Consider the following 11,740-nt stretch of genomic DNA (forward strand, 5'->3'; position numbering starts at 1 on the left):
AGTTTTCAAAGGGATAACTACATTTTCTGGGACCAGATGGATAGATCATTTATCCAGGGTTTTCAAATCCTTTTCTAACCAATGAGTCCTTGGTTGGTATGATGAGACCGAACCCACGTCAAAATCCGACAAATTAATTTTAAAAAATAGACGCAGTATAATGTGATGTCTTAACATCTTTGCAAATGAAAGTTGAAGTCAGATTCCTAAAGCATTGTACTTTTCCTCTGAAGCCTTTTAAGCATTTGTTCGTCAAAGGGGGTCACGTCTGGATGGCTCAATTAACATTTTACACGTGACAGTCTCATATATATGGAACACATGCACGCTACGTAGTAAAAAATTGGGCGTCAAAAAGACATAAGTCCTGAAGAAAGTTGATGTTCGTGATCATGTTTTGCATGGTTTTCTGAAATTAAGGTGGCGCCGTCTTTTGATTATTCATGAGACCAAGACTGTGTTCAGGTCTTGAAAAACCAAAGTTTAATTAATGACAGCTGTTTATGATTATAGTTCAATTTAATTAATGATATTAATGCTTAATTACTCCATTAATTACGGTGACAGCAAAAAGCTAATTATGCAACTCATGAATTGATATTCAAAATTAATATTAAAAGAGATTATTTAATATTTTAACTCTTTAATTAAGATTACGTGCCCATTTCCATGCCCATGCAATTAATTAAAATATCCATACTGCATGCTGCATGTAGTTGTTTCATTTTCTATATTAAAATAAAATAAAAAGAAAGAAAAGAAGAAAGAACAAAAAATAAATTCAAAGCCCCAGGTTGATAGTGTTTTTTATTTCTACTTTAAAATTAATTTTCTAGGTTAGGCATGGAACTGGGCTCTTTCCCAAAGGTAACATGAATCTGAACCAAATTAAAAAATGGGTACGTAGATCCATGCCAACCCTTGACCTGCTGGTTGTGTCGTCCACTTGATATTGTCTGCTGGCCCACACTACAAAAAGGTGAGGATGAAAGCGTTCCATGCATGATCTGCCCTGGTTTCCTCCTTTTCAACTGGTCAACATATATACATATATTCTGCATGAAAAGGTCAATAATGCTAGCTACATCCTAAACATTAATTCCTCCCTCTGTATGAAGATATAATCAAACTTGATATTGCCTGCTCAAAGCCACATATCCCCATTGCTACTGCCTCTATCACTACAAGAAATAGAATAATTAGCGACAAAATTTTTAGATTGGGAAAAAAATTGTCCCTAAATGTATCAATTAGCGACAAAATTAAAAAATTGTCTCAATATTTTTATATACATAGTTTTAGAGACGAAAAATGTATTTTTTTGTTTCCAATTATATTAATATGCAAACTTTCAAAAAAAAAAAAAGTTGTTCATAATCAATTTTGCGATGAAAGTAGACATTTAGGGATGATTTTTTTTTTTTTTGTTGCAAGATATATATTTTGGCGATGAAATAATTTATTTAATGTTTTGTTACTAAAAATGTTATAGAGATTTAGAGACAAAAATATAGCTTTTGTCGCCAAATATACTGATATGAATAAGTAAGTTATTCATAAATTTGGCTATGAAAGTAGACATTTAAGGATGAATTTTTTTTTTCAAGATATATATTTTGACGATGAAATATTTTGTTGAATTTTTTGTTAGTAAAAAATGATATAGAAATTTAGACACAAAATTTGCCACTTATGGTTATTTTGCAACAACATGATATTTTTATTTATATATATTATTTTATATTTTTATTAGGATATATTACTAAAATTAGATTGAACAATATTATATAATATTAAAATATATTTAAATTTAATATATTACAATCCATATATGTAGTATGAATTTTCTACTCGAGTCATTAAATTGGATGAGAATTTGATATGAGATTTTAATATGTAAAATTCCTTTGCATTGATTAGTTTTCTATATAGTGAGTTTTTAAAATTTTGTTTAATTAAATATGTGTATGACATAGTTACACTTTTGTAATTGTAATATTTTGTTACATTAAATACTTTTCAATTAATGTTATATGATCCAAAAATAATATTACATTTTTAAATATTATTTTATGTTTTTATTAGGATATATCACTAAAATTAGATTGAATAATATTATATAATATTAAAATGTATTTAAATTTAATATATTTGTAGACCACCCCTTGGGCCTTCTTTCTTTTTAGGCTGTCTTTGGTGGGCTTGGCCCTTTTTTTAAAGAGAGCAGGCTCATTTGAGCTTTTATTTGGGCTACTCTCCTTTTGCACCTCATGCTTGGATCTTCTTCATACTTGGCATTTCATGTCCAACTTTCCCATACCATCTCTCATGGACGTGGGCCCTTTTCCTGCATGGACATCCACCTATTCCATGCATGGCCTCCTCCCAAGGTGAGTTTTATTTTGCTATATTCTCTTTTCAAAATTTCCTCCTTGGAAATTTTCCATAGGCGAATAAAATTCCAAATTTAATAAAATTCATGCTGCCATATTTCCTTCTTGGCATGCATTTTTTATGATTTTTAAAATCATTTTCTCAAACACCTTGAGTTTTCAAATAACTCCTCATTTTCCAAGAGTGGGTTGAGCCCATTTGGACCTTTCTATAGTTTTAGTCAGTTGCATTTTAGGGACCTCATTGGGGGGGGGGGCGCGCTCATTTTTAGCTCCTTTGGGCCAATAGTCAGGGAAATTTTTTTCCTCTTAGTTTTTTTTTGTAGCCATAGGGACCACCTTAGGAGGCCACACTTAGGCAGAGACAGATTTGAAAATTGAGAAATTTTGAATCATGAATAATATTGAGAAAATTATTTTAAATCAAGGAAAATGAGAAGATTTATTCATGTTTATTAATGGTAGGTGAGAGTTGGGAAAACTATTCTAAATTAAGGAAATATTGAAAATTTTTATTTAAAATTAAAAGAAGTTTAAAAAAAACTTATTAAATAATAGAAATAATGTAATACCCTAGAATTAAACTTAAACCTAAAATAATGTAATAGCCCAATAAATAATAGAAATAATATAATTCATGAAACTGAACATGTTATGGCCGCACATTATAATATAAATCCCACACGAAATGCAATGACCACCATGCATCAAATATTCCTTAAATAATCAAATTAATGTACTTTGGATGTTCGATAAAATTATAATAATCATTCATTTAAAATGTTGGCAGTCCTCTTTATGGATCAAACGAAGCCAAACTAATTCTAACTTTTCCACATTAATCAACAGATTACAACTAAAACTATAAAAGTGAAAACATGCAAAATATGGCACCAATTTAATTAAAGTTATATATATAAACAACTACAAATTAAATATTGATGCTTCAAAACTAAAATTAGCAAACTTTAAAACAAGTAAACAATAACATGAAATTGACCAAATTATATACATCTACTAAATTGATATTAAATCCTAAATTAAAATAATAAACTTGGAGTATGAAAATAATAGCATGAAACCAATTAAATTAATATAATAAATTATGAAACACACGTAATCTACATAAGATGAATGATTGAGAACACAAAAATATTAACATGGATCAACTAGAATAACAATTAATAATTTTATGGGTAATATAAACTAACATGGATATTTTAAATAGCAACTAAAATTTTAAAAAGTTATAAAAATTAACATGAATCAATAAAATAAGAACTGATAATTCCAAGGATAATATAGATAAACATGGAATTTCAAAATCCAACAACAAATAATAAAAAAAATGACATGAATATTCAAAGTTACCAACAAATAATTTTACATAAACTAGCATGGATATTATAAACCTACATTGATATTAGCTTCCAATTGTTTAATTTTAAATTTAAAACATGTCTAACCCTGTCAACTTGAAATTATATATATATATATATATATATATATATATATATATATATATATATATATATTTTATTCCATAAAACAAACCACTAACATGTTGAAAGTATTCCATGGCCATATAAATTATTCATATATTTTAAAACGTAAACTAAAGCCCTAAGAACTAATAACTTTCCAAATGAAACTCTAAACAACTACAAATTAATACGAAACAATTCAAATATTCTGAGCTCCCTTTTCTAGCACCAGCCGTCGCTTTCTCTCTAAAAAATGGACCTAAGAATCAGCTCTACTCTGAGCTCCCTTTCTCGCACTCTCTTCTCAAAACTCATTGAAAAACCCTCCTCAATCCCGACTCTCTCTTTCTTCCATTCTCACCCTTCTCTCTCTCTCAAAAATGTCCCAAACCTCTCTCAGCCTCCTCCGTTTTTCCCCTTCCCCAAAAACCTCTCTACCCATACCTTCCCATTCCTCTAAGTTGGAGGTGGTCCTTTCAGCATGGTGGTGACGTGAAGCCAAGGTCAAAGTGGGAGAGCTTTATTAAGGCCCCTCATGTCTGCCCAAAACTCCCTCTCTCTCCATGGCAAAAATGTTAATGAGGCCTTAAAAAAACCAAATAAAGCAAAGCCACCTTTTGGTGGTCTACAATACCACTTTACTTTTCTAAAAATATTTATAATATTAAATAAAAATATAATATATTTTAAAATAATAAAATTTCCTTTTATTTTTAACATGCTCACGTTTAAATATTATACATATTTTTTTAATAAAATAATTTACTTTGATAATCTCAAATATAAAAAATAATATAATTAATTATTAATTTATTTATATATTTTAATTTTTTTATAATTATTTTTATTTTTATAATTATTTTTAATTTTAATAATATATAAATTATATATTTAATTTTAATTTTTTCATAATTATTACATTGAGAGCAAGTGTGCATATAAGGGGCATGGAGGTCGTGCACTAAAGGAAAGGTGGAGTATCCTGCTGATACCCAAACATCATTTAAATTAAAATATCACAATTTCATCATTTCATCTAGTCTTTCAAGAGTAGCCACTCATTCCTACAGGACTAGACACTCATGTTCAATTCCACCTACCACTTCTCTCTTGTTTGACCAACAAGCAAAGGAAACCTCCTTGCTATGAGCTTTATATGGTCTCCTTGCACATGCATTCTCCACATGGAAACCAACATCCTCTCAAAATAAAAATAAAAATAAAAGCCTTCCAAATAGGTGGTCTACAATAAGTTGTCTATATAATAATGGGAAAATTGTGTTTTGGGCCTAACTGGGCCCAAAAATTAAGAAATGGTCCATATATCTCACATAATTAAGCCCAAGACCCAAAGAAAACTTGAAAATTGATAAGAAGGATATGCAATATTTAATTTGTCGAAAATGCCCTTTGGTGGCTTTAAAAAAATAAAAAAAAAACAAAAATCCACGTTGGAATTCCATTTTCCCAAATTTTAGTTTGCAGTAGGCGCTTTCATCTTCCCCGTTTTTGTCTCTCGCTGTCGGCCAAAGAATGCCCTAATCCTCTATGGCAATTTTGTTATTATCGATCTCGTCCTTCCCGACCATCTAATTTTAGGTGTAGATAGCGGGGATGAACCTCAATCGGACAGAGGAGGCTACTGGACGAGAGAGAGTGTAGTTGTCACCCTCGACCGCTACAAGGTTGGAAGAGGAGGCTCTTTCTTTATTCACCAAGTGCACTTAAATGGAGTGGTAGAATTACTGAATTCCAATAACACTGACACCTTTAAGGTCAATGGTCATCGTTTCAAGCCATTCATTGATCCATTCAAGCAAGAAAATGAGGAAATCAACCTCCTTGAGCCATAAAAAGCCTAATCAGAAAAGGGTTAGATGAACTTGGTTTCACTAAAGTCCATATTTTTTTGTTTAACTTTGTTAATTTAAAAGCTTTATTAATTCTTTTGATTTTAATTTTGGTCTTAAGTTGTGTTATTTATATGTAACTTAATTTTTTTGAATGATCTAATTTAGGAGGAATTGCAAAGAAATTGAAGGAAGATCGCTTGGAGTAAAAAAAAGTTCAAAAACAAGGGAAAATTCATGGCCTGCGAGATTTCGCAGCCCAAAGGAAGCCCTTATGAAAATGGCCCTTGGCTGCAAAATAATTTCGCAACCCCCCCCCCCCCCTCCCTTCTAATTTCGCAGCTGCGAAATGGGCTGCGAAATCCCCAAAGCTTTAAAACTCCAATTTTCACAGCCAAAGACCCATTTCGCAGGAGGTTTCACAGCTGCGAAACCACTCTTTGGCACATGAGTGCCATTTCGCAGCCTTCCCCCTCATTTCGCAATTGCGAAATGGGCTGCGAAAATGCCCCTCCACTGCGAAAATGCCTCTCTGTTACGAAATCGCCTCTCCGCTGCGAAAATTAAAACCGTCCCTTGGCATCCATTTTTAAACATTATAAATTCCACATTTCCTTTTAAACCGATCATTTGAACTTCAAATAGGTGTCATGAGCAACCTTCCATCTGCTCCCAAAAACGAATCTGAAGCACTCAAAAGGCTGCAAAGCTGTCAAAAATCTCTTGTGGGCAAATGAAACGGCACAAACCTTGAAGAACCAGTGGAAAAACATAAAATAATGAGGCGCGGGAGGCACTTTTAAAAAAGAGCTTTGTAAACAATTAAAAAGTAGTCATTTTAATTTAATATGAATCAACGAAGCTCGACACATAAATGGAAAATCACCCAGTTTCAGGATAGCACATTCTTTATTTGCTTCATCTGGAAGTGAAAAGGAAAAACGAGTCAACATACAGTGATGTACTTGTTTCATTTGTCTCATTATCCATCACTCCATACTGTCCACACAATTTTGCATTGATGCTGATAAATCCCTCTGACAAACAAAACAAGTGAACAAATACCCTCCCTTGTACACCCTTGTACATTTAGTACATTATCCTTGTACAATTGGTGTAAATGTCTTGTATAGTTGCAGGAATTCGACCTAGCTACAACTTAACGAGTTAATATGGACGGGCTAACCACAATTCCAATGCCATGGTTGAGTGGAAAGGGGGCAAATCAAACCCAATTTAGGTTCTTATTCATCATAAGTGTGCAACCACATTACAATGAATGTGTACGTAGGGAATTGAGGAATCACTATGTCCTATGTTCCCCTTAGAAAAACGAAGTGAGAAAGCAATTTTTCCAAGTAGTTCAAATCCTTCAAGATAGGTACCCTTGTAAACACTTGTACAGTTAGCACATTTGCATTGTACACTTAATGTAAATGCCTTGTACAATACCGAATTCCAACATAGCTAAGACCGAACGCGTGCTTATGGGTGGGTAAACAATGTTTCCATTCTCATGGATTAGGGACAAAGAGGAAAAGTTCACCCTTATTTCGGTTCATATTCATCATTGGTAGAGGAGCAAATAGATGAATTAACATGGTGGACATCAAATAAAATTAATGGAATGAGTATGTTAAAAGATATTTCTTAAAATCACTGACAAATGAAATATAAAAATTGTACCTAAATATCATTATTTATTATATTCAACCTTATAATTCTACTAAGTTTGAAAGGTTCTCCCAAATTTGACTAATATTTTATCAACCAAAAGTTATACTTTATATTCTAAATAGATTAATCATAAAAGTCACTATAATTCATATAAATAAGAATTATACTATAAAAAAAAAAGGAAGCCACCCATTTTTTATATTTTTGTCGATCATCTCTGGTATAAAATTCCAAATTTTGAATGACAACATTTACAATTATAGAAGTGTAAATATGAATACACACATGTTATTTATTGTTTTTTTACACGGAAGATAAAGATAATTGTAGATGATGGTGAGGACTTATATTATATTCATAATTTTTTTATCTTTTTCAATTTCTAATAATTATAGTAGAATCCTTTTTTCTAAATTTTAAGACTTTCTTGGAAAATGTGATACCATATATAGTATAATCAAGAACCCTATATCATGTGACAAATGATGCTATAAAAATTAATGGAAGTGTATGTGATATCCATAGTTAAATTTACTTTTTTAGATTTATTTTATTTAATAAAAATCTCTTATATAATTCTTGTTCATTGTATAACTTATACCTTATAAAGACTATGTGGTCTATTAACACCATTATTATTCAAAACCTTTAACCTGTTATTAGGTAAGTTTTACAACTTGGTCACGTCAATCACTTTTACAAATTAATTTGATGTTTTATTTTTCAAATATTAAAAGGTGATGTCAATGATAGAGAGAAGGAGGTGATGTTGATGTAAATGATGGAAAGAGAGTTGCATTAAATGAGAGAGAGAAAGAGGAAGAGAAATAGGGGAAACTAATTTTTATTTTATCAATACAAGTAAATATTACTCAAGATCCAAAAAAAGTTCAAAAATAATAAAATTTGATGATTTGAAAATTGTAATTTATACATCTATATTTATTGCTTTCCTCATTTGTTTATGTTAGGATGGTTAAGTTAAAAGAAATGTCATGTTGAATATAAGATACATGCTCAAAATTGTTAAATTATATATAATGATCATATCTATATTTTTAAATAAATATAATAATCTAATTATAATTTTTTAGAAATTTTATAAAAAAATTACAAAATTTATATAAGGATTTTGGAATCCTCAAACTTGATATTTTTTTGAAATCTAGCTGGACTTGAAGAAGATTATTTTTTATTTTTATTTTTCAATGTCCATCCAAAAGTTAATCAAGAAGTCAAATATCTTCACTAATTTTCCCATCTGATTTCTTTTTTTAGAATTTGTATTTTACAATTAATAACACTTATACTATATAACATTATTATAATCATTTATAATTACTAAGTACATATAGGGCATAATAAATATGAATAGGAAAAAAAAAGCATAAAAATATTCATATGACATATTAGAAAAATATAGTCCAAGTTAACTAAAAACTATTGTAATATCACTTTTAGATGTAGTTTAGGTGATATCAAAATCATAGGATCACATTGGCATATGTTCCCTGTTGTAGTATTAGCTAATGAATTTTAATTTGCAACCAGTTTTTTTCACTCATGATAATCTTCTATTTTTCTATTTTAATTATTATTAACAATATATTTCAAAAATCAATTTTTTTAGTGAGTTATAATTAAAGTGTAAAAGTAATTTTGAATTTTGATGGTAAACTAAAATTTTATAATTTTACAAGAGACATTCATATTAATTATAATAATAATAATAATAATAGTTAATTGAAATTAATATTATTCAATTACTCTTAGACTTTAATTTAATTTAATTATTTTTATTTATAAAGTTATAATCCTATTTTGATTATAAAATAATAACTAATATTATTATAATATGCATTTGTGAAAAACTAAGTTTGAGGTAAGGAATCTTTATGCTTTATGCTTTAGCTGTACAAAATAAATACTCAAATGTAAAAGGAAATATATTTATATATATTTTGAGAGGATGTGAGTATCAAAGTGGGTCAATGTTCATCAATTACAAGAAATAAAATATAGCTTTTGGAGAGTTAGTGGTGCAACACTAAGTAAGAGCAGTGGCTTTTTTTCCCTGTCCTTTCATTCATTATGAGAACTGCAAGTCTATATGCCTAAAGAAGTGTTTGTTTAGAGCACAATGATGTTGTGAACGGGAGACAAACAATCAAACCTTTTGGTGTTTGCTTGAAAGGGAGGGTTTGAATTTACCAACTCGCAACTTGGAAGTTGGAACTAAGTTCAGTTGTTGAAACTGAGGGCTCAGGAAACTTCCACTGCGTACAACAATTAAACAAGTCTATTCAGAATTTATAAAAATTTTCAATCAAAAAAAAAAAAAACCAATCCTTTAATTAAGCACGTAGTACATACCCATATAATTCCTGATTTTTAATTTGTTTGTTTAATAATATTTTTAATTACTGTTACTCTTTTTTTAATTTAAATATAAGTTAGATTGCATTTTAGTCCTCATATGAATTCTCATCACCAGTACACTTCAAAAGGCGTTGTGATTTATTAAGAATAAAATATAAATGATTTAAAAGACTACCAACTTCTCAAGTTTATAATATTTATGGAGTTTGTGGGAGCATGAAGACATCAATGTAGAAGAGAAGGCAAGACACATCCATATCAACAGGAGCTTAGTTGCAAGCATCGTCCAATGCTTCAATCAGGCAGATTGAGCTTTTGTGTACACACTTATCAGTAGCCCAGAGGAAAAGGACCCTACACTTTGCACTCTTCCAAATCTTTTCTCATGTTTTTTTTTTCAAATTTACACGTTCCAATCCATTCTTTTCACTATATTATAAAATCTTTATTATTAAATAAATATTTTTTTTAGACTCTCTCTCTTCATAGCTATTCATTTCCTTACCTACTAATTTCCTTACCAAAAAATAGGGGACTGGTTTTGGGGGAAATTCTCATGTGTTTCTTTTGAGAGGTAGGTTTGAAAGGATTTTTTAGGGAGCTTTCAGAAAAACAAATGGGGTGAAAGAAAAGAAAGAATAGAGAAAGAAAGAGACTTTGGGAGAAGGAGTTTGGACTGGTTTTTGGACAGCTCTGGGGAGGTTTTTTTTTGGAAACTGTGGAGAGCGAGGAAGGTCTGGACTGGTTTTTTTGGAGATAGAGAGAGCAAAAGAAGCCGAGAGAGGAGGTAAGAAGCAAAGAAGATAGGATAGTGCTCTCAGGTATAACCATTATAGCTCCCTACTCATTTCATTTTATGATACTACTCTTGATCATTTTACTGCAATTATTTTGAATGTTGCCCTCTGCCTACCTTTTTGGATCCTCTAGAATGTTGTTCATTTTTTATTTTTTAGTTTTTGAGGTGAAGAGGATTTAGAAGATAGAGCCAAAAGAGGGGACTTACGGATTGGTAGTAGGTGGTGAGAAGATCTAGAGATTTCTCTCTTTTTTGAGGAGATTTAAAAATAACAATGCTTTGACATGAAGAATTATTGCAAAGGTCATGAATAAGGTTAAATTCGTAGGATTTTTGGGTATAATTGACAGGGCACAATGGACTTAATTATATATGTTCAATTTGGATTCCATTTTATGTGTTTCTCATGGAAAATGAATGTGGTGCAAGAGACTCTAATATGATAATTTTTAAGAATTTTCTTATATTACAAAAGTTTCTAAATATTTACAGTAGATATCTTTGTTGTGCATGTTGTATAATTTTAACCTCTTCTTATCAATTTTCATTCATTGATACAAAGAATATTGGTTATCTTAAAGATCAATTCTATATACATAATTAAAATTAACAGCTAGTTTCTTGATCTTCTAACAATTTTCCTCTCCATTTGTTATGGTCTTGTCTTGTAGACTTGTTGAGTGGTTGTTGAGTAGCTGATATTTCTTTGCATTAAGGTTAGTAATAATTTGGGCTTCACTTCTTCTTATATTTGATTATATGCTTGATAATTCAATTTGTGAAGTATGTTTTCCTCTTTTTTGTTATGCATCAAATTAGTTGATTGATCAGAATATTTTATTTCTTTATATGAATCTAAAAATACATACTTAAATTTAAAAAAATATTTCTAATAGTGATAGCATGTTAATATTCATATATGTAGTATTTATTTTCAATTTTTTTCCCTTATATAGGAAATACTTATTATGTTTTACTAAATTATTTATGATATTAAAGGTTCAATTAATTTAGCATATTATTATGATTAGAAAATTGTGCTAAGAACAAAAAAAGGGCTATGTGTCACATACTACCTTGAGGTTGTTGAATCATTTTTTTATTTATGAAATATAAAGGACATTCTCTCTTATCTATATGGTTATAATGCATCAGTTT

Source organism: Vitis vinifera, chromosome 6 (genome assembly GCF_030704535.1).
Source record: "Vitis vinifera cultivar Pinot Noir 40024 chromosome 6, ASM3070453v1".
NCBI lineage: Eukaryota > Viridiplantae > Streptophyta > Magnoliopsida > Vitales > Vitaceae > Vitis > Vitis vinifera.